The sequence below is a fragment of the Gopherus evgoodei genome, chromosome 15, assembly GCF_007399415.2.
Source record: "Gopherus evgoodei ecotype Sinaloan lineage chromosome 15, rGopEvg1_v1.p, whole genome shotgun sequence".
NCBI lineage: Eukaryota > Metazoa > Chordata > Testudines > Testudinidae > Gopherus > Gopherus evgoodei.
In genome coordinates, this window is record NC_044336.1 from 901,228 (window position 1) to 920,356 (window position 19,129).

The 19,129-nt window shown below is 47.9% G+C and overlaps 1 protein-coding gene and 1 long non-coding RNA gene across 2 annotated transcripts in view; one reads left to right on the forward strand and one right to left on the reverse strand.

The window, feature by feature from the left end:
- Positions 1-19,129, reverse strand: part of LOC115635683 (zinc finger protein 239-like) — an 811,791-nt gene that overhangs the window by 79,726 nt on the left and 712,936 nt on the right. The gene's annotated exons all lie outside the window — the stretch shown is intronic.
- Positions 481-18,442, forward strand: LOC115635713. The gene is made up of 4 exons (XR_003996672.1): positions 481-491; positions 4,000-4,005; positions 6,856-6,861; positions 18,344-18,442. It is a non-coding gene; the product is annotated as an uncharacterized LOC115635713 (long non-coding RNA).

A 19,129-nucleotide genomic window follows, 5' to 3' on the forward strand; every position in this document is an offset into this window, starting at 1 on the left:
TTCTATGAAATCCCTTCAGATTTTTGCCTTTGCTTATTGTCAAATATTCTATAAAACATCTCTAATTTTACCACTTTCCAAATAATCAAGTATTGATCTAAATCCCTTAGATTTTCACTTTTTTCAGTTTAATTATTGAGTATTGCTATTAAATCATCTCAGATTTCAGGCTTTCCCTGTAATTATCAAATACTAATATAAAATCCTCTCAAATTTGTATTGTTTCTCCATGCTTAATTGTGCCAACATCCCCTTTTTTTGGAGGGAAACTTATCCTGATCCATTGAGGGCCTGCTCGGCAAAGGGTTTAAAAGACCGATTGATAAATTTCCCCATCATGTTTGAGCAAATTGTTTCCTTTGTTTATGTCCATTAAAAATCAACACATTTGCTGATTAAAGTGACTGCCCCATATTTTATAGCTCCTTTAAAGTCATCTTTATAAATCAGGGAACTTTAATCCTATAGTCCAGAATTTTCCCAGGAGCTCAGTTTCTATTTTGACACTGAAAGAAGTGGCCAGCTTTCCAAAACAGCTCAGCACATTGTGTGCAAATTCAGAGCTGAGCACTTTGAAAATCTGGCCCTGAGCTCTGTTGGGAGTTTGGCCAAGAAAGTTCTGATTTCCTGTCAGGATTATCTTGAGTAGGCCTATTGCTCAGTGGGGGGGAGACAATAACAGAAAATGTGCCAATGGCTAAGATATTTAATGACTTCTTTGTTTCGGTTTTTACCAAGGAGGTTGGTGGCAATTGGACAGCTGACATAGTAAATGCCAATGAAAATGAGGTAGGATCAGAGTTTAAAATAGGGAAAGAACAAGTCAAAAATTACTTAGACAAGTTAGACGTCTTCAAATCACTAGGGCCTGATGAAATGCATCCTAGAATACTCAAGGAGCTAAATGAGGAGATATCTGAGCCATTAGCGATTATCTCTGAAAAGTCATAGAAGATGGAAGACATTCCAGAAGACTGGAAAGAGCAAATATAGTGCCCATCTATAAAAAAGGAAATAAGAACAACCGTGAGATTTACAGATCAGTCGGCTTAACTTCTGTACCCGGAAAGATAATGGAGCAAATAATTAAGAAATCAGTTTGCAAACACCTAGAAGATAATGAGGTGATAAGTAACAGTCAGCATGGATTTGTCAAGAACAAATCATGTCAAACCAACCTGATAGCTTTCCTTGACAAGGTAACAAGCCTTGTGGATAGGGGGGGAAGTGGTAGATGTGGTATATCTTGACTTTAGTAAGGCTTTTGATACTGTCTCATATGACCTTCTCATAAACAAACAAGCAAAATAAAACCTAGATGGAGCTACTATAAGGTGGGTGCATAACTGGTTGGAAAATCGTTCCCAGAGAGTAGTTACCAGTGGTTCACAGTCATGCTGGAAGGGAATAACAGTTCTGAGTCCGATTCTGTTCAATATCTTCATCAATGATTTAGATAATGGCATAGACAGTACACTTACAAAGTTTGCGGATGATACCAAGCTGGGAGGGGTTGCAAGTGCTTTGGAGGATAGGATTACAATTCAAAATGACCTGGACAAACTGGAGAAATGGTCTGAAGTAAATAGGATGAAATTCAATAAGGACAAATGCAAAATACTCCATTTAGGAAAGAACGTTCAGTTGCACGCATACAAAATAGGGAATGACTTCCTAGAAAGGAGTACTGCAGAAATGGATGTGGGGGCCATAGTGGATCACAAGCTAAATATGAGTCAACAGTGTAACAGTGTTGCAAAAAATAAAATATTCTGCGATGTATTAGCAGGAGTGTTGTAAACAAGACACAAGAAGTAATTCTGCTCTACGCCATGCTGATTACGCCTCAGCTGGAGTATTGTGTCCAGTTCTGGGCACTTCATTTCAGGAAAGATGTGGACAAATTGGAGAAAGTCCAGAAAAGAGCAACAAAAAATGATTAAAGAAAACATGACCTAGGAGGGAAGACTGAAAAAATTGGGTTTCTTTAATTTGGAGAAGATAAGACTGAGAGGGGACACGAAAACAGTTTTCAGTATAAAAGGTTGTGACAAGGAGGAAGGAGAAAAATTGTTCTTCTTAACCTCTGAGGATAGGACAAGAAGCAATAGACTTAAATTGTAGCAAGTTGTAAGTCTGACATTAGGAAAAACTTCCTAACTGTCAGGGTGGTTAAGCACTGGAATAATTTGCCTATGGATGTTGTGGAGTCTCCATTGTTGGTGATTTTTAAGAGCAGGTTGGACAAACACCTGGTCTAGCTAATACTTAATCCTGCCTTGAGCGCAGGGGACTGGACTAGATGACCTCTCAGGGTCCCTTCCAGTTCTATGATGCTATGATCCATGTAAGTGGATTGCCATGGAATTCATTGCCATGTGAATTACAGTGCTGTGTGCCCTTATGACTCAAGCGAATGCTGATTAGACACAAAACCATAACCCCACCAGGGAAATTACCGGGTTAGCACAAAGACTATGGGGTAGATTCAACAGGGGAATGGACACTGAGCTAAATCCAACATTTAGGTGCCACTGACATTTCCAAACCAACGCTCAGCTGCCACCTAACCCTGTAGGTGCCGAACCTCGCAGGGGCAGCAGGTTTGTATAATTTTTGACGGTGCCTAGTACAGGTACTGGTCCAAGTTTCACCTCCTCCCTCCTCCCCCCACACCTGCCTTGTAAGTTGAGCTATATTTTTTTAAATAATGTAAAAATAGACTGGAAACAATAAGTGTTTACACTTTCCCTCTATTGCACAATATCACTATTGTAAGAAAAAATATGTAAGTGAATATCAACTTTATTAATACTCTTTTGAATACAGAAACAACCCAGCACTCTTGGATCAATAACCCTCAAAAGCAAATACTTTCTAAAATTAAAACAAAATGTAGCCCCTTCTTTTGTGATATTCGTCAGGAGGCAGCCAACACTTTTCATCCTTGTTCGGTGGGGGATGGGGCCGCTCCTTGCCCAGCCTGCGGCAGGAGTGGTGACTGCTGATGGGGGGGGGGGCAGGGTATCATGACACTCCCCAAGCCCAAGCTGCTCAGGTGCAGGAAGCCCCCCCATCTCCCTTCTGGTGGGTGCCGGGGGCAGGGGAGGCGGTGGAGCTGCCATCACGTGAGCACCTCCTCCCCTGCTGCTGCCCCTCACCGTAGCCTCACTGGGGTTGGGGGATGGGGCTGCCCCTTGCCAAGCATGGGGTAGGAATGGTGACTGCGGGTGGGGGGGGCAGGGTGTCATGAGTTCGACACTCATCCAAGCCCCAGCTGCTCAGGTCCGGACTCCAGGAAGCCCCCTCAGAGTCGGAGTTGTCTCCTGGTGGGTGTCAGGGGGTGGGGCATCATATGTGCCCATCCTCCCTCTGCAGGCTCAGCAGCCTTGTAGCCAGCAGCGGCCAGTGAGGGAGCGCAGTGTAGAGTGGCAGGGCAGCTGCCTGCTGCCCAGGATGCAGGCAGGGACACCTGGGGGAAGGACGTGGGGGCAGGGCCAGGGGATGCTATGGGGGAGGCATGTGGGGGCGGTAGGTGGGGCAGTGGGAGAGACCTGGCCCCGAACATTGGTGGAGTGGGGCCCCTGGGCCCCAAATATTGCTGGAGCATGGGCACCATGGGCCCATATAACTCGCTACCCCTGGAAACTGGTTCAGTTCTTACAATTAAAATTTCCTCCACAACTGTGTTTCTGCCTCTTGGCCATGTGCACTGATGCCTCCTGCTGGGCACCTGGATGTTACCACCTGTGTTGGCCAAGCACTCCCATTCGCGAGGTCCCATCTGGTTGGTGTGCTGAGAGGCTGCCTTACTCCACATGAACCGAGGGGCAGGGAGCAGGCCTTGCCTCATAACTTTTAGCCCTGTGGCTGGGGTACTCACTTGGGGTGTGGAAGACTCTCGGGTCAAGTCCCCCATCTGCCTGCTGAGGAAAAGGAATGAGAAGAGGGAAATGTTACTTCTCAGATGGGTGCCTGAGCCATTGGGCTGAGGGCTAGTCTGATGTGAGGCTTCCTGACTTGCGCCTAGTGAAATGTGCATACCTAAATAGTCACTGGATCACAGAGGTGGTGAGGGTAAGTCTATAACCCCATGGGCAGTGCACTTGCCCGAGGCAGTGCAGACTCAGAATCCAGTTTCCCCTGCATCAATTATTCAAAGTAGAACAGTTCCAACAAGAGAAATTGAAGTAGCCTTACATTAGACTATCCCATCGTTCCAAATATGTCTGTACTCTAGTGGCACAGCTACATGCTACGGTTGTGCTGCAGGAGCACCACAGCGTACATGCTTCCTACATCAAAGGACAGGGTTTTTCTATCAATTCAGGTAACCCACCTCTGAAAAGTGGTGTCTAGGCTGATGAAAGAAGTCTCCTGTCAACCCAGCTGCATCGACATCAGGTCTTAGGTCAACTACACTATGGCCTTCAGGGCATGACATTTTTCCAGTGGATTACTCCTGATTTTTTACATACCAGGTGTATAAGAGAGGAATCAAGTCTAAATCTTTTAGTGACCTGATCTCTTTTGCAAAGGATAAATTGAAACCCTGTAAATGGAAAATCAAACAGACCCAGCACAGAGCATCCCGGCCCGTTAAATGAAGAAGAAAAAGAATTTGAAGTGGGCTGGTATAAAAGGCGACTTTGAAAAATTACCAGCTACCTCCTCTTCTGCAGTTAAACCTGAGTTAAGAAGGATTTATAAGCCATTGACGCCATCTCCTGGACGCGGACAGAAACGGCTCAGCAATTGAAGAAGCAGAAATTTGAGACCAGTCAGCCCCGCCCGCTCCCATCCCCTCCAGAATCAGGAGCAGAACGTCTGCACTAAAATGCCAGGGGGGCTTCCAGCTACGTCGCTCTGGGGTGTTAAAACATCCAAACCCTGAAAGTTATAATTTAACTTCCCTAGCCCCAGGAGCAGCCCAGACAGCTTGGGCGACAGAGGGATTCTTTGGTTGCCCTAGCTGCCACCTCCTGGGGAAGGGGCAGGGCCGGGGCTACCATTTAGGCAGCCTAGGCAATCGCCTAGGGCGCCAGAATAAATGATGGGCTCCGTTTTGCCGGAGGGGGCGGCAGGCGGCTCCGATAGAGCTGCCGCAGTGGTGCCTGCGGAGGGTCCGGTGCTCCGCGGCTCCGGTGGAGCTGCTGCAGTCTTGCCTGCAGACAATCGGCTGCTCATGCGGCTCCTGTGGACCGCCCACAGGCATCATTGCGGCAGCTCCATCGGAGCCACGGAGCACCGGACCCTCCACAGGCACCACTGCGGCAGCTCCACCAGAGCCACAGGACCAGTGCGCGGGGCGGCGAAATTGCCGTCCGCCTAGGGTGCTCAAACCCCTAGCGCCGGTCCTGGGAAGGGGAGTACCTACCAGGCGTGGCAGATTTGTAGAAATGCTGGTGGTGCCCACCCACCCCCAAAAAAACCGCCCCCTCACCTGCCTAAGGCTCTGGGAGGGAGTTTGGGTGGGGGAAGGAGGTCTGGAGTTCAGGCTCTGGGCTGGGGCAAGGAATTGGGGTGCAGGGGGAGTGAGAGTTTGGGATCTGGGAGGGAGTTTGGATGGGGGTGGGGGTCTGGGATACAGGCCATGGTATGGAGTTTGGGTGCAGGAGGAGGGCTCTGTGCTTGGGCAGTGGGTAGGGGTGCAGGAGGGGGTAGGGTGCAGGCTCTGGGCTGGATTTTGGGTACAGGCTCTGGGCTGGGGCATGGGGTGGGGGTACAAAAGGGGATGAGGCAGTGCAGGCTCTGGGAGAGAGTTTGCAGGCAGGAGAGGGTGTGTGAGGAAGGGGTGCAGGTGCAGGCTCTGGGTTAGTTTGTGGATGGGATGGGGGTTCCGGAGGGTTGGGGTGCAGGGGTGAGGGCTGTGGAGGTAGGGCTGGGGATGAGGGGTTCATGTTGCAGGAGGGGGCTCAGGGCTAGGACAGAGAGTTGGAGTGCAGGTGGGTGGGGGCTCTGGCTGGGGGTGCAGGCTCTGGGGTGGGGCAGGGCTGGGGATTGGCTCCTTTTGTGTGTTGCACCGGGCATCACTCTGACAAACCCGAATTTCCTTCTTGTGCGATTGGTGTGTGTAAAATCCTCCTCTATAGGTAACCAGACGTCTAAGTTGGGACAGTTCCCTAAAGGGACGCTGGCTCATTTTATGCATTTTAGGAAGGGTCCAGACTCTTGTAAATTTCTGGAAAAATGGTCTAGGTTAACTCAGCGCAATCCCAAAACTCAGTGGCCACTGTTAGGATCTTGGGACAAAGAGCGAGTGGACATCTGTCACAGACTCACACATTGTGCCCACTCTTGGCCCTATGCGGTCCATGGGGGGTGCCCCTTTCAGTGAGACAGCTCTTCTCGGGGGTCCACTCTCTCTCTCGGGGTCAGGCCCCTTCACCTCCTGGAGCTGCACCTCTCTGAGCCTTAGCATGTCTGTCTCTGCCGTGGGCCCCCTCCGGGAGTCTGCACACTCTGGACCCCCTGGGCGTCTTCATCCCCGAAGGCGCTGATGCAACCCTGTTCTCTGGACCGGAGTGACTCTCAGCCAGCATAAAACAGGAGGGTTTATTGAGAGTTGAACACAGCACAGGAAACTCTCAGGGCCTCAGGCCTGGTCTCTCACAATAACAGCACATCCCAGTCTCCCTGCATCCAGGTGGGCTCTGCCTGCTTCCCCTCGCCAGCCCCTGAGCCCCCCTGCTTCCCAGCTTGGCTCTGATATCCCGGGCCTCAAGCCCTGCATCTGTCCATTGTCTTCTCTCCAGGTAAACAGGGTCGTAAACAGGAAGGCCTGGATCTCCTCTCCTCGCAGCTCTCCTCTGGCTGGAACCGGCTGGTCAGGTCACCAGGGTCCTCTCTCTGCAGCCCTTTGTCCTCCCACTGGACAGAACTGGTTGTGCCTCCTGAGCTGGGGTCCCGAGTCCCACTCCGTCCCTCTGTAACAACAAACTCCCTCTCCTCTCACCTCGTTAAACCAGTAACACCCAGGGACATTGAGTCCCACCCCCTGTGCATGCAAACCCTGAAAAACACAGAAAACCCCAAGAAAACCCCCCACTTCGTCACAGCGTCTTAAAAGACAAACTCAGCCAACCTAAAACTAAATTGACCAAAGGTGAGGTTGATTGTTTCATGCAGTGGTAGGAAGAGGCAAATTGTAGGTGGACAGAATCAAAACTTGCCTCTCTCAAAGAGTCAAATGATAAGTTAAAAGTTTTATTGGAAGCCTCCTCTCCAACAACCACACCAAGTGTTCACCTTTAGCTCGTTCTCCGAGAAGACTCAGATCGATATCAACCCCCTTCATACTTTCATCTCATTGTGGAAGAGGATGAAGAAAGCCCCTTGTTAAATTCTGGGCCGACGCAGTAATTCGCTTGGCAGCCTCGCATCAGATCAATAGGCGGTCACCAACCTCCCCAATTCAGGAACAACTCTCAGAGGTCACCAGTTCAGGCGAGTCCAGCTCATCCGATAACGCCCAGATCCATTCCTCTGGTACCGCTCAGACATGTTTTTTTTTTAAAAAAAAACCATTCCCCTGAAACCCTCCAGTCTGCCTAACTCCTCTGCTTTCCCTCATACATACGAAGAGAGCCAGAGGGCTGGTCAACACTACGGGGGAAAATCAATCTCCGATACTCAACTTTAGCTACGTGAATAACGTAGCTGAAGTCGAAGTATCTAAGATCAAATTACTCACCATCCTCACAGCGCGGGATCGATGTCTGCGGCTCCCCATGTTGATTCCGCAACTCCGTTCGGGTTGGTGGAGTTCCAGAATCGATATAAGTGTGGTTGGGAATAAATATATCGCGTCTAGATGAGACGCGATATATCGATCCCCGAGCAATCGATTGCTACCCGCCTATACGGCGGGTAGTGAAAACGTAGCCTAAATAATGATAGGGTCTATCGCTTGTGCTCTGGCTCTACAGCTGTCCAAAAGAAGGTCCCACTTAGAGCTATAAACCCTGAACTCTACAGAGCTCCATTCACTTGTAAAAGGCTTTCCGAAGCCCCTGGAAAATCCTACCAAATTTGCAGAGGAATTTTTGTTAGTGTGGGACACATATGAACCCTCTGAGGGAGACCTCCGGCAGCTGTGCAAGCTAGTTGCTACCCCTAGTGAGCATGGAAAATGGCCAGGGGCGGTTCTAGGCATTTTGCTGCCACAAGCACGGCATTGTCTGCGGGAGGTCCCCAGACCTGCAGATTTGGCTGCAGCCTGTGGAAGGTCCGCCAAAGCCACGGGACCAGCGGACCCTCCGCAGGCACGCCGCCAAAGGCAGCCTGCCTGCCGCCTGCGTGGTGACCGGCAAAGCACCCCCCATAGCTTGCCGCCCTAAGCACGTGCTTGGCGTGCTGGTGCCTGGATCCACCCCTGAAAATTGCTCACTGCCTGTCCTGACACTGAATACCGAAAAAGGTGTAAGGACAGAGCTAAACACCTACCTAAGGTTGTCCCTCAAGTATGGACTCCTAAGACCAACTGGACGGTCATATTGCTGTGAACTGCAACAGGGAGAAAGGCAAGCGACTATCGCACCCAGCTGAGTGATGTTTTTCTGCAACATTCTGGTATACAGCAACTGGATGAAAATGGACAGGGCGCCTTGGCTCATGCAGTTGTTAATGGTCTCCTACCTGCTACTGGCAGTATGCTAAAGCGAATAAGTGTTGGGTGGGAAACAAATTGCAAACAGTGGCAGAGCACTGCCATCACACTCTAAAAGGAAAGGAGGAACAGTCCTCCCAAAAGTTAATGGCCCTGCAAATATAGCATTATTCAGGACAGGGCTAACAGTATCGGCAATGGGGAAGGTTCTAAGGATGGGGACTTGGTTGAGGGAAGGGCAGTGGAACTGGATTTTTGGGATGTTTGTAATTACTGTAAGCAGCCCGGACATTGGAAGAATGAGTATCTGCGCTGGCCTAATAGCTCTGTAGACAACCACCTAGAACTCCTGTCAGCACAGCCAGTCAGTCCTCAGCCTTACTTTGTCCCACAGCAATGACGGGATGCTGGGGAACCTCAGGCAATTTTAGCTCCTTTACTACCTCTCACGCCCACAGGTGAGTGTGTTTTGACTATCAATGATCTTTCTCTCCCTTTTCTTGTTGATAAAGGAGCTTTGCTCTCTGCAGTTCACACTACCGACCTGCCTGCAATTCCCCGCTCCGGAAAAAAACATGTCTGCTATGGGCATTATGAGAGTCCCAACTTTACGGGACTCAAAACCTCTATTGGTCCAGGCTGGGCCCCTTTCCGTGGATCACGCATTCCTTCTCTCTGAGTCTACTCTGGTAAACCATTTGGTCAGGATCTTTTATGTAAACTTGGCTATAGCATCTACTGTACCAGCTACTGTTCCCCGGATGGTGTCTACTTACAAAGCTCCCAGTCCTCGCTGAATGATTCTGTGGCCTCCCTGCTGTCTGAAAAGGCCCTTTCCACTCCGGTCCCCTGTTGCTCATTGATCCCATCCCTTGAACATGCAATGTTGTAGGTCCCATCCTCTTTTTGGCCAACCCACCCATCTGAACGGGGCGTCTTAAATACTGACCCCGTCTGCATTACAATTAACTCATCCAACCCCCTGCATCGCCTGTCTCAATATCCTTTAAATCCCAAAGCAGAGGCTGGCATTACTCCGGTCATGACCGCCGTATGGAAACAGGGCATTATTGTCCCCTGCTCCAGCCCTTTAACAGCCCTATCCTCCCAGTTCAAAAAGCTGATGGTAAGTTGTGGCGGTTTGTTCAGGATCTTAGCGCCATTAACCTCATTGTCATACCCACTTTTCCTGTTGTCCTTAACCCAGCAACGATTCTGGCTTCTGTCTCACCAGGTGTAATTCACTTTACTGTTGTGCTCTGCTGTCTTTTCTGTCCCGGTTCACCCTGACTCTCACTATGTTTTTGCTTTTTCTTACAAGGAGCAGCAGCACACATGGACCACGATACCCTCAAGGGTATACTGAAATCCCATCTTACTTTTCCCAAGCATTAGGCCGAGATCTTGCTAACCTTGTTTTCCTGCCTGGGTCCACACTAGTCTAATATGTAGATGATCGACTCCTCTTTTCCCCTTCATTCTCTGCCTCAGAAATTGATTCTCTAAAGCTCCTTACTGCCCTAGCAAACAAGGATCACAAGGATTCTCGCTCTAAGCTATAGCTCTATCAATCCTCTGTCACATACCTTGGCTTTCTCCTCTCCCAGAGTTCCCATACACTTTCTCCTGCCCACGTCCAAGCTATGCCTCTCTTTCCCCGATCTCACTCCTACGCGAGGTCCCAAAGCTTTTGGGCATATATGGATTTTGCAGGTAATGAATTCCCCAATGTGCCTCCCTTGCAAAACCTCTCTAGGAAATCACGCGAGTCTCTGTGCCTGACCCCATGCCGTGGCTCCCTGAGGCCGACTCTGCCTTTGTTTCCCTCAAACAAGGTTTGGCTTCTGCTCCCGCCTTAGGGCTGTCTGACTGTTGTAACTCTTTGACCCTTTTCTGCCACCAAAAATCTGGGTGTGGAGTTAGAGTGCTTGTCAGCTGCACGGAAACAAGAAGCGCTCCATGGCTTACTTCTCTGCCACTTTGGATCCTGTTGCCCAAGGCGTAACTCCACCAGAGAGGTCCTTTGGGGCCATCTGCCTGTCCCAAGTCAGGGATAAAGGAGGAGGGTGGGCGTGGGGCTAGCAACTCCACCTCGTAAAAAATCAAGCTGCTACAGAAACGCCAACAATAGAGACAACAGAGACTTTTACCCTGGAAAAAGAATGGTCTTCAACTCAAAGATGCATGACGCTGGGTGGTAAAAGCCGTAAGGAAGCCACTAAGCCGATTACCCTTCTTGCAACCAGGAGGATTACCATAGGCACATGGAACGTGAGGACCATGTACGAGTCAGGAAAGATGGCGCAGGTTGCAGCAAAGATGAGGAGACATAAGCAGCCAACTAACGTCAACAGACAGGCACTGCGGTGGAACCCCCAAGGCAAGTGGAAAAGAGGCCGTCCAAGAAACACCTGGCGATGTGACCTTCAGGCTGATAGCAAAAAAATGGGCTATACCTGGAACCAGCTAGAGCGAATGGCCCAGGATAGAGGACTCTGGAGATCTGTGATTGGCGGCCCATACCCCGATTGGGGTGACGGGCATGAGTGAGAGTGAGTGAGTGAGTGCCCAAGGCGTGGCCCCCCACGCCTGCGCGCTGTGGCTGCCGCAGCATGCCTCGTCACAAAGTCTGAATCCGTTGTCCTCCGCTCTCCTCTTACCCTCATTGTACCTCACTCTGTGGAAATGCTTCAGCTACAGCGTATCAAAAGCCACCTCTCCTCCGTCCACCTTACCAGTTATGATTGTTTACTGCTGTCAGCTTCGTAAATCACCATAAAGCTTTGTTCTCAGTTAAACCGTGGCACTCTCCTGCCTTTATCCGATGATAGTGAACCCAACTGCCATGTAACTGTCTCTGCTGTCACCGTCCCTCTCCCTAATGCTGGCCTGTTCACTGATGGTTCCTGTTTTCGAGACAACCAAGGCCGTCTACTTGCAGGATACGCTGTAGTGTCACCCTCTGAAACCCTCACCCGTGCCTGCTATTTGTGCAGGGACGCTCCGCCACCATTTACACCGAATCCCGCTACGCTTTTGGTGTTGTACATGACTTTGGCACCCTCTGGCAAGCTCGGGGTTTCCTTACCTCGACCGGTACCCCTATCAAAATGGCCCCTACATTGCTGCTCTCCTGTATGCAGTTTTACTTCCGTCTGCCCGAGCTATTGTTAAGTGCCCTGGCCACTTGATGGTGGATACTGATGTTGCTGACGCCTCTGCTAAACATGCTGCTGCCCTAGAACCTTCCCCAGATGCATTTCTAGGTTCCCTTTCTGTTTCTATACCACTGCCGTCCCTCACTGACCTCACCCTACTCCAAGACTCTGCCCCAGAAGCCTAGAAAGACTCCTGGGTTCCCCAGGGATGCTCTCTACATCCTGATTCCCTTTGGCGTTCGCCTACTGTTGCCTTTGTGGCCCCCATTTTCACTGTATCCGACTCTGGCCACCCTGCTACACTGTGTTTCGCATATCTGAAAGAAGGGGATGGTCTCTGCTATAAGTAAGGCAAGATTGTGGGGCCCCCATTTCAGCTCTTTTGCAGCCCGCCACTGTGCTGCCTGTACCATTTGCCAAAGCCACAATATTGGTAAACCTGTAAAAGTGGCTCAGGGATTCCAGGGCCTGCCCCAAACACCATTCTTCCTTTGGCAACTTGATGTTGTACAAAGGCCTGTGTCAACAACATGAATTTATCTTGGTTATGGTATGTTTATTTTCTGGTTGGATCAAAGCCTTTCATTGTCGCAAGGTTGACTCACTGTTGCCAAATGTTTGTTAAATCATATTATGCTTGCCAAGGGAATTCCTGCCACTCTGTCCAGTGACTGGGGTACACATTTTACCAGACAGCTTGTTGAACACCTGGATCGTATATTACATATCACACACCTGCTGCACTGTCCCTACCACCCACAGAGTGCAAGCGCAGTTGAAAGACGAAATGGTATACTGAAGAATAAGCTTTTTAAATTTTGTGACTCTACAGGGTTAAGCTGGCCAGCAGCCTTCCCGTTGGGCCTTATGGAAATGCGATCTACTCTATTCTGCAAGCTATGGCTACCATTACTCCAGTCCCAGACTTGAACTTGACTCTCAGTACGCTCTTCCATTACTATAAGGGACTAATGAAAGCTATAAATCACTTCCATTCACAGGTTCTAGCTGCCTGACCAACAAATCCCACCACTGACACTTGCCATGACCTCGGGCCAGGTGATTGGGTCTACGTACGGCACCATCATCGAAAACACACCTTGGAGCCTGGTGGAAGAGTCCTCATCAGGTACTGCTTACTACCCAGACGGCTGTTAAACTATCTGGCATCACAGTGTGGATACATGCTTCATAGTGTAAATAGACACCATCCCCAGTGAACCAATCATCATCTCAGAACCACGCAGTCAATTTTGACTCCAGAAGAAGACATAGAGGAACAGCCAGAAATACTTTACAATTTACATTCTTAAAAGATTTGCCATAAGCAGACGACAACCTAAAGCAAGGCCCAAAAAGAAGCGGTGGCAAGCCTAGCGCCTGCTGCCTGGTGGACATAAAACCGTGACTGCGGTTCCCTCAGTTGATGTTGTCAGAACCAGAAAGTTTCTTGCCTCCAACATGCTCTACTGGTGGTGCTTGTTCCTCCGCTGCTCCTGTCATAAGGGCTGGGAAGCCCACAATGACAATTATTTTATCCCTTAATACTTCTAATTGCTGGGTCTGCAGCCACATCCCAGCCCACTCTCTAGCTGGTGTTCCTGTCCTGTCTATCCTACTCAATTCCCCAGACCTCACTGGAGGACTTCATCCGTTTAACAAAACAAAACAAAATACTTGGGAAATGGTAGAAATAGTGGAGGTACAAGGTCATTGGTGTTGGGAGTGTATAATAGGACTGGGCTGGAGCTGTGGAAAATCAGTTGCCTTCAGCATACTGTGACCAATGCTGTATGGGATTATTCGAACAAAACCAAAAAGTGGCAGACTGGGTAAGCGGATATAATTTTTTTCTCAACCTGGGATCAAACTGAGAAATCTATCTCATGTTCCCCCTACAGTAACCTTAGTGAAGTCAATACCATCTTTCAATTCCATGCAACTATAACACCACTCCTCGTAAGGAGAATTACCATGTGCCCTTTGGGGATATTACTCCTCCTTTGCAGACACCTGCCCAGCTATCCCACAATTCCGAGTGCTATAGTCCTTCCCATGGAGAACGCCTCCGTAATTTCAAGCAGAAAAGAAGGGACTTACCAGATGTCCAATGGTATGTAAATAACATAAGCCCCTTAATCTGGCTTTGTCAATTCCTATAGCTCACTTGGGAGAGTAATACATCATGCAAAATGGCTCATGAGGTTACAAAAGTAGTTGAAATAATGCAAAATGAAACAGGAGAAAGTTTGAAGAGCACTGACCAAAGAAACAGAGATGATCCGAACATGGCCCTCCAAAACTGTCAGGCATTGGGACATAGTGCTGGGGGGCCAGAGGAGGACCTGTGCTCTCATTGGAAAAGAATGTTGTATTTGTATACCTGACGGCACCAATGAGGTAATTCTCTGCATAGGAAACTGGTTGTTTCAGGAATCCCTAACTATCCTGCTTGGAATCCTAATGATTTTTGTATGTTTTCAGTTATTCTCCTGTTGTATCCAAATTGTGTAAGTCATGCCACGCAGATAGCTGACCCAAACCAGAGTGCTAATATGATGATTTTAAATATTGCTGGTGAACAATGAGACAAAGAACAGTTGATATGTTGGACCCAGTAATTATTGGTCATTCCGTAGCTTGACCCAAAGGAGGGATTGTGAAAGTAGAATTAATTAGATTGTAAAAGTAAAATAGATTAAAGAAATACTGTATGTTCCTTTAAGCAGGGATAAGGAATGTTGCGATAAAGTAGTCAGGAAGAGAAACATTAAGATATGGAACAATAGGTCCACTAGCGGGACATTAGCAGGTGATCAGTAAGCGTTAATAAGGAAATAAGATGTGTGTTTAGCCCCAAGTAAATTTATCAGTTCTCTTCCCTTTGTTAGCTTGTTAAGTCCGCCCCCTTTTTTTAGCTGTATAAATAAAATAGCTTAAGCCTTGAATGGCACTCACACACTATCTAGGTGTATTGACAGAGGCTTTGCTAATAAAACAGAGTGATCTGACAAATTATGAAGCCAGAGTCTGACACTGACACTTGAAACTGTTGAAGTTGGACTCTTCCTGCCCTCCCCTACCTGGGTATGTGTCATGGTATAATTCCCCACTCTGAACCTTAGCATCCAAAAGATGGGGTACCAGCATGAATTCCTCTAAGCTCAATTACCAGCTTAGTACTTGTAGCGCTGCCACCAACCAGGAATTCCAGTGCCTGGTACACTCTGGTCCCCCCAAAACCTTGCCTGGGGACCCCTAAGACCCAGACCCTCTGGATCTTAACACAAGGAAAGTAAACCCTTTCCCTCCCCGTTACCTCTCCCAGGCTTCTCTTCCCTGGGTTACCCTGGAAGATCACTGTGATTCAAACTCCTTGAATCTTAAACAGAGAGGAAAATGCACCTTCCCCCTCCTTCTCTCTTCCCCTCCCAGACTCTCCCTGAGAAAGAAAGTAATCCTAACACAGAGAGAAAATTAACCTTTCTCTCCCCCTTCCCTCCTTTCTCCCCACCAATTCCCTGGTGAATCCAGACCCAGTCCCCTGGGGTCTCACACCAGAATAAAAAAACAATCTAGTTCTTAAACAAGAAAAGCTTTTAATTAAAGAAAGAAAAAGAGTAAAAATTATCTTTGTAAATTTAAGATGGAATAGGTACAGGGTCTTTCAGCTATAGACACTGGGAATACCCTCCCAGCCTAAGTATACAAGTACAAATTAAAATCTTTTCAGCAAATACCAATTTGAACTCCCCCCAGCCAAATACACATTTGAACTCCCCCAGCCAAATACACATTTGCAAATAAAGAAAACAACCATAAGCCTAATTCGCTTTATCTACCTAGTACTCACTATCCTGAACTTATAAGAGCCTGTATTGGAGAGATTGGAGAGAAACCTGGTTGCACGCCTGATCCCTCTGAGCCCCCAGAGTGAACAACAACCAAACACTAACAGCACACACACAAACTTCCCTCCCTCAAGATTTGAAAGTATCCTGTCCCCTGATTGGTCTTCTGGTCAGGTGACAGCCTGGCTCACTGAACTTGTTAACCCTTTACAGGCAAAAGAGATATGAAGTACTTCTGTTCCATTAACTCTTAACTATCCGTTTATGACAGTATGGTACCCACTACAGTAAGCATCCTGTCACAGCACCCAAAGACGATGGGAAGCATCTTTAGCTGAGGTCAGTTTTGAGCTTGGTTACATTCAGTACCCACCTTAGAGGTGTGCTCTGGCAGGTGGGACATGTACTCGAAACAAGAGACCAGGCACTCTTCTTGGCTTGCTGAGCTATTGTGTGAGTTTGGGGAATGTTACTTCCGTCTGTCTCCCCTCCAGCTCTTTGTCTGTCTTGTCTATTTATACTGGGAGCTTTTCAGAGCAGAGACAGTCGCATCCTTTGAGTGCCGCATACTGCACAGTAGGGACCTGATCTTGCTTGATGTTCCTAGTAGAGTGACAGGACTGAGTAGAGGCCTAGCAAAAGTTTCCCATGAAGATGAGAGAAATACTGTAAAGATTGGGATCAGTCACCTTAGAAAAGAGATGAACAGGAGGGGACATGGTGTAAGACTAAAATACTAAATGATCTGGAGCAAGGAGATTAGCCTTTCTGTTTCCCTTGGCTCATAAGACAAGCATAAGTGATGTTCAGTTAACTTAAATGGTGGGGAACACAAAACCAATAAAAAAAATACTGTGCCATACAGCAAGTGATTAGACGGTGCAACTCAGGAAGTTGTTGAGACCAAGCATTTCTAAAGATTCCATGAAGGATTGGACATTTGTGATGACAGCAAGAACAGCCAGCGTTACAACAGTTCAAAGCAGGGCTGCCCAGAGGATTCGGTAGGCCTGGGACAGGGCTGAGTCTTCAGCGCCAATTCAGCGACGGGTCCCTCTCAGTGCACTGAAGGACCCGCCGCTGAAAACTCGGAGCTGTTTGAGGGGCCCCTGCAGGGCCTAGAGCCTGGGACAAATTGCCCCTCTTCCCCCCCCCGTTCCCTCTGGCGGCCCTGACGACCACTGCTGTGTTGTACGGTAGGCTATACTGGGGCAGGCAGAGACAGTTTCAAGACCCAAAGGTTGTGCGCTGGAAATGGTACTAGTAATGCCTTTGCAATGGCTGATTGCATTTCTGTGTGACAGTGAAGTATTTCTGAGATTCCATCAGCTCTGGTACTTTCATTGCTTTTATTGCCTATCATACTTGGGTCCCAGTGGACTGGGTTCCTCCTGCTTGTTACGTTCTTTGAATATTAAAGGGAAGTACATAAATAGTTACATTTTTCTATCTCCTCTCTTCACAGTCCCTTTCTGCTTTGCCTTCCCACCCACACCACGCTGCCCCACTACACTCCCTAATCCTAAACTGCTTTTCTGACCATTCACCCTAAAATTCCATTGCTGTTCCCTCTTTTTTGTTTGCCTGTTTACTCCTGCTCCTTCTTCAGCCCTTAGCCCGTCCTATTTCTTCACCTTATTCTTTCACTGCGAATACCTGATTCTTGCAGCCAAGCACCTCACATTAGCAATTCAAGATAATGAACTGCCAAACAAAGGCCAGATACAAGAATTGAGAGATCAGCAGCCACGGAGTAAGCAGTCGCAGCAGATAAAGGATTAGATGAAGCCATTTGTGAATTCTGCCAGAAGCAGCCTACAGTTGGGTTGAATATTTACCGATCCTGCAAAACTATGTATTATAGCGAATGTATAAAAAGACTAGAGAGAGAGTATGCAGCTGCCCATGATGCGCTGAGCAACTCCAGAAAAGGAGTATCAGGGCTGACATGGAGCTGGCCAAAATTGCTGGAAACAGACAAAAATCTGTTTTACAACAAGTAATAACAAGAAAAGGAGGGGGGGAAACCATCACAATGTTCTGTGAGGGGGATGGAGGAGCCTGCTGTTTGAGAAATCCAAGACTCACAGAACTCACAATGTGTTTCCAATGGAAGAGGTGGCCCAGAAATGCAAGATAATTTAATATAAACTTTATGGAAGTCACGGGGTGAAAACGTGTCCTGACTGTAAATGATTTCAGTGGAGCCAGGATTTTCCTCACCTTGCCTTGCTGCAGAGTGGATTGCTGGATACTAGTGCATGAGACACTGTTCCACCAACAGGATTTAAGTAAAATGTATGTATAACCTCAGGCTGCTTCCAGGCTGGGGAGTGAATGATATGCTAGTTATGGGAGCAAGGCATGTACTAGCTGCCTCCGTGACTCTAAGCAGGTTGTTCAGAGTAAAAGTATCTAGAGAAACTTTAAACCTACAATATTACAAATTGTCACCGAGACTGGGGAGATATAAAACACTGCATCCCCAGCTTCCTGCGATTCACTATGACTCTCAGCCAGCCAGTAAAGCAGACGATTTGGTAAGACGACAGGAACACAGTCCAAGACAGGTCTTGCAGGCACAGACAGCAGGATCCCCTTTAGTTAGGTCCATCTTGGGCCCTAGGGAGCCCAAGCCCATCAGGGCTTCTGTCTCTATTTTCCAGCCAGCTACAAAACTGAAAATCCCTCTCGAACTCCCTCCTTCTTTGGGCTTAGTTCTCAAGGTCTCCAACACCTTCAGTTGTCAACTTTGCAGAGGAGGGGCCCAGGCGATCAGTTGCTAGGGGACAACGTGTCAGGCATTTCGGAACACTGGCACTTTGCTCTGCAGCAACCATACACCTCTATCCAACCGCCAGGATACATTCCCAGTTTGTCGCACAAATGAAACCCACATTACATGATCATAACTGGGTAATGCCACAGCTACAATGCATCGCAGGGCAGGAGATTTACTTATGGTTAATTGTCAGACAGTAAAATAATTATGAATGTGTTCAGGCTGTAAATAAATATTCACTTACTATAATATGATTTGAATGCTGCACTTAAAAACCAAGCACCAGACAGTTATGAAATGAACAGTTAAATTCCACAATCAGTTTAACGCTGACCCTATACCTTTGCTAACCATTCATTTAAGGTGCATACTTTTTAATATCAAAACCTAGTTTAGAATAACTATGCCAGTTAACTAAATAGATTTAAATTTAACTCAGAAAAATCCCTAATGTAGAAGCATTCAAACAAGCATAACCTTTGCTTATCTGGATCTAGCATGGACAGGTACTTATGTTACACAAAGGTGGTGAAATTGGAGGCTCTTTCCCAAAGAAAGTTGATGAATGAAGCTACTTAAGGCAAGGTGACATCTGTGAAGCAAGCCCTCTAATCACCCTTTGTTACCTATTTCACTACCAAGCCCTTTGAGAGAAACATCCAGCTTTCTTTACAGTGCTCTGCAATCACCCTGCAGTGACATTCGGTATAACCCTGAGCCCGGCGCCCGA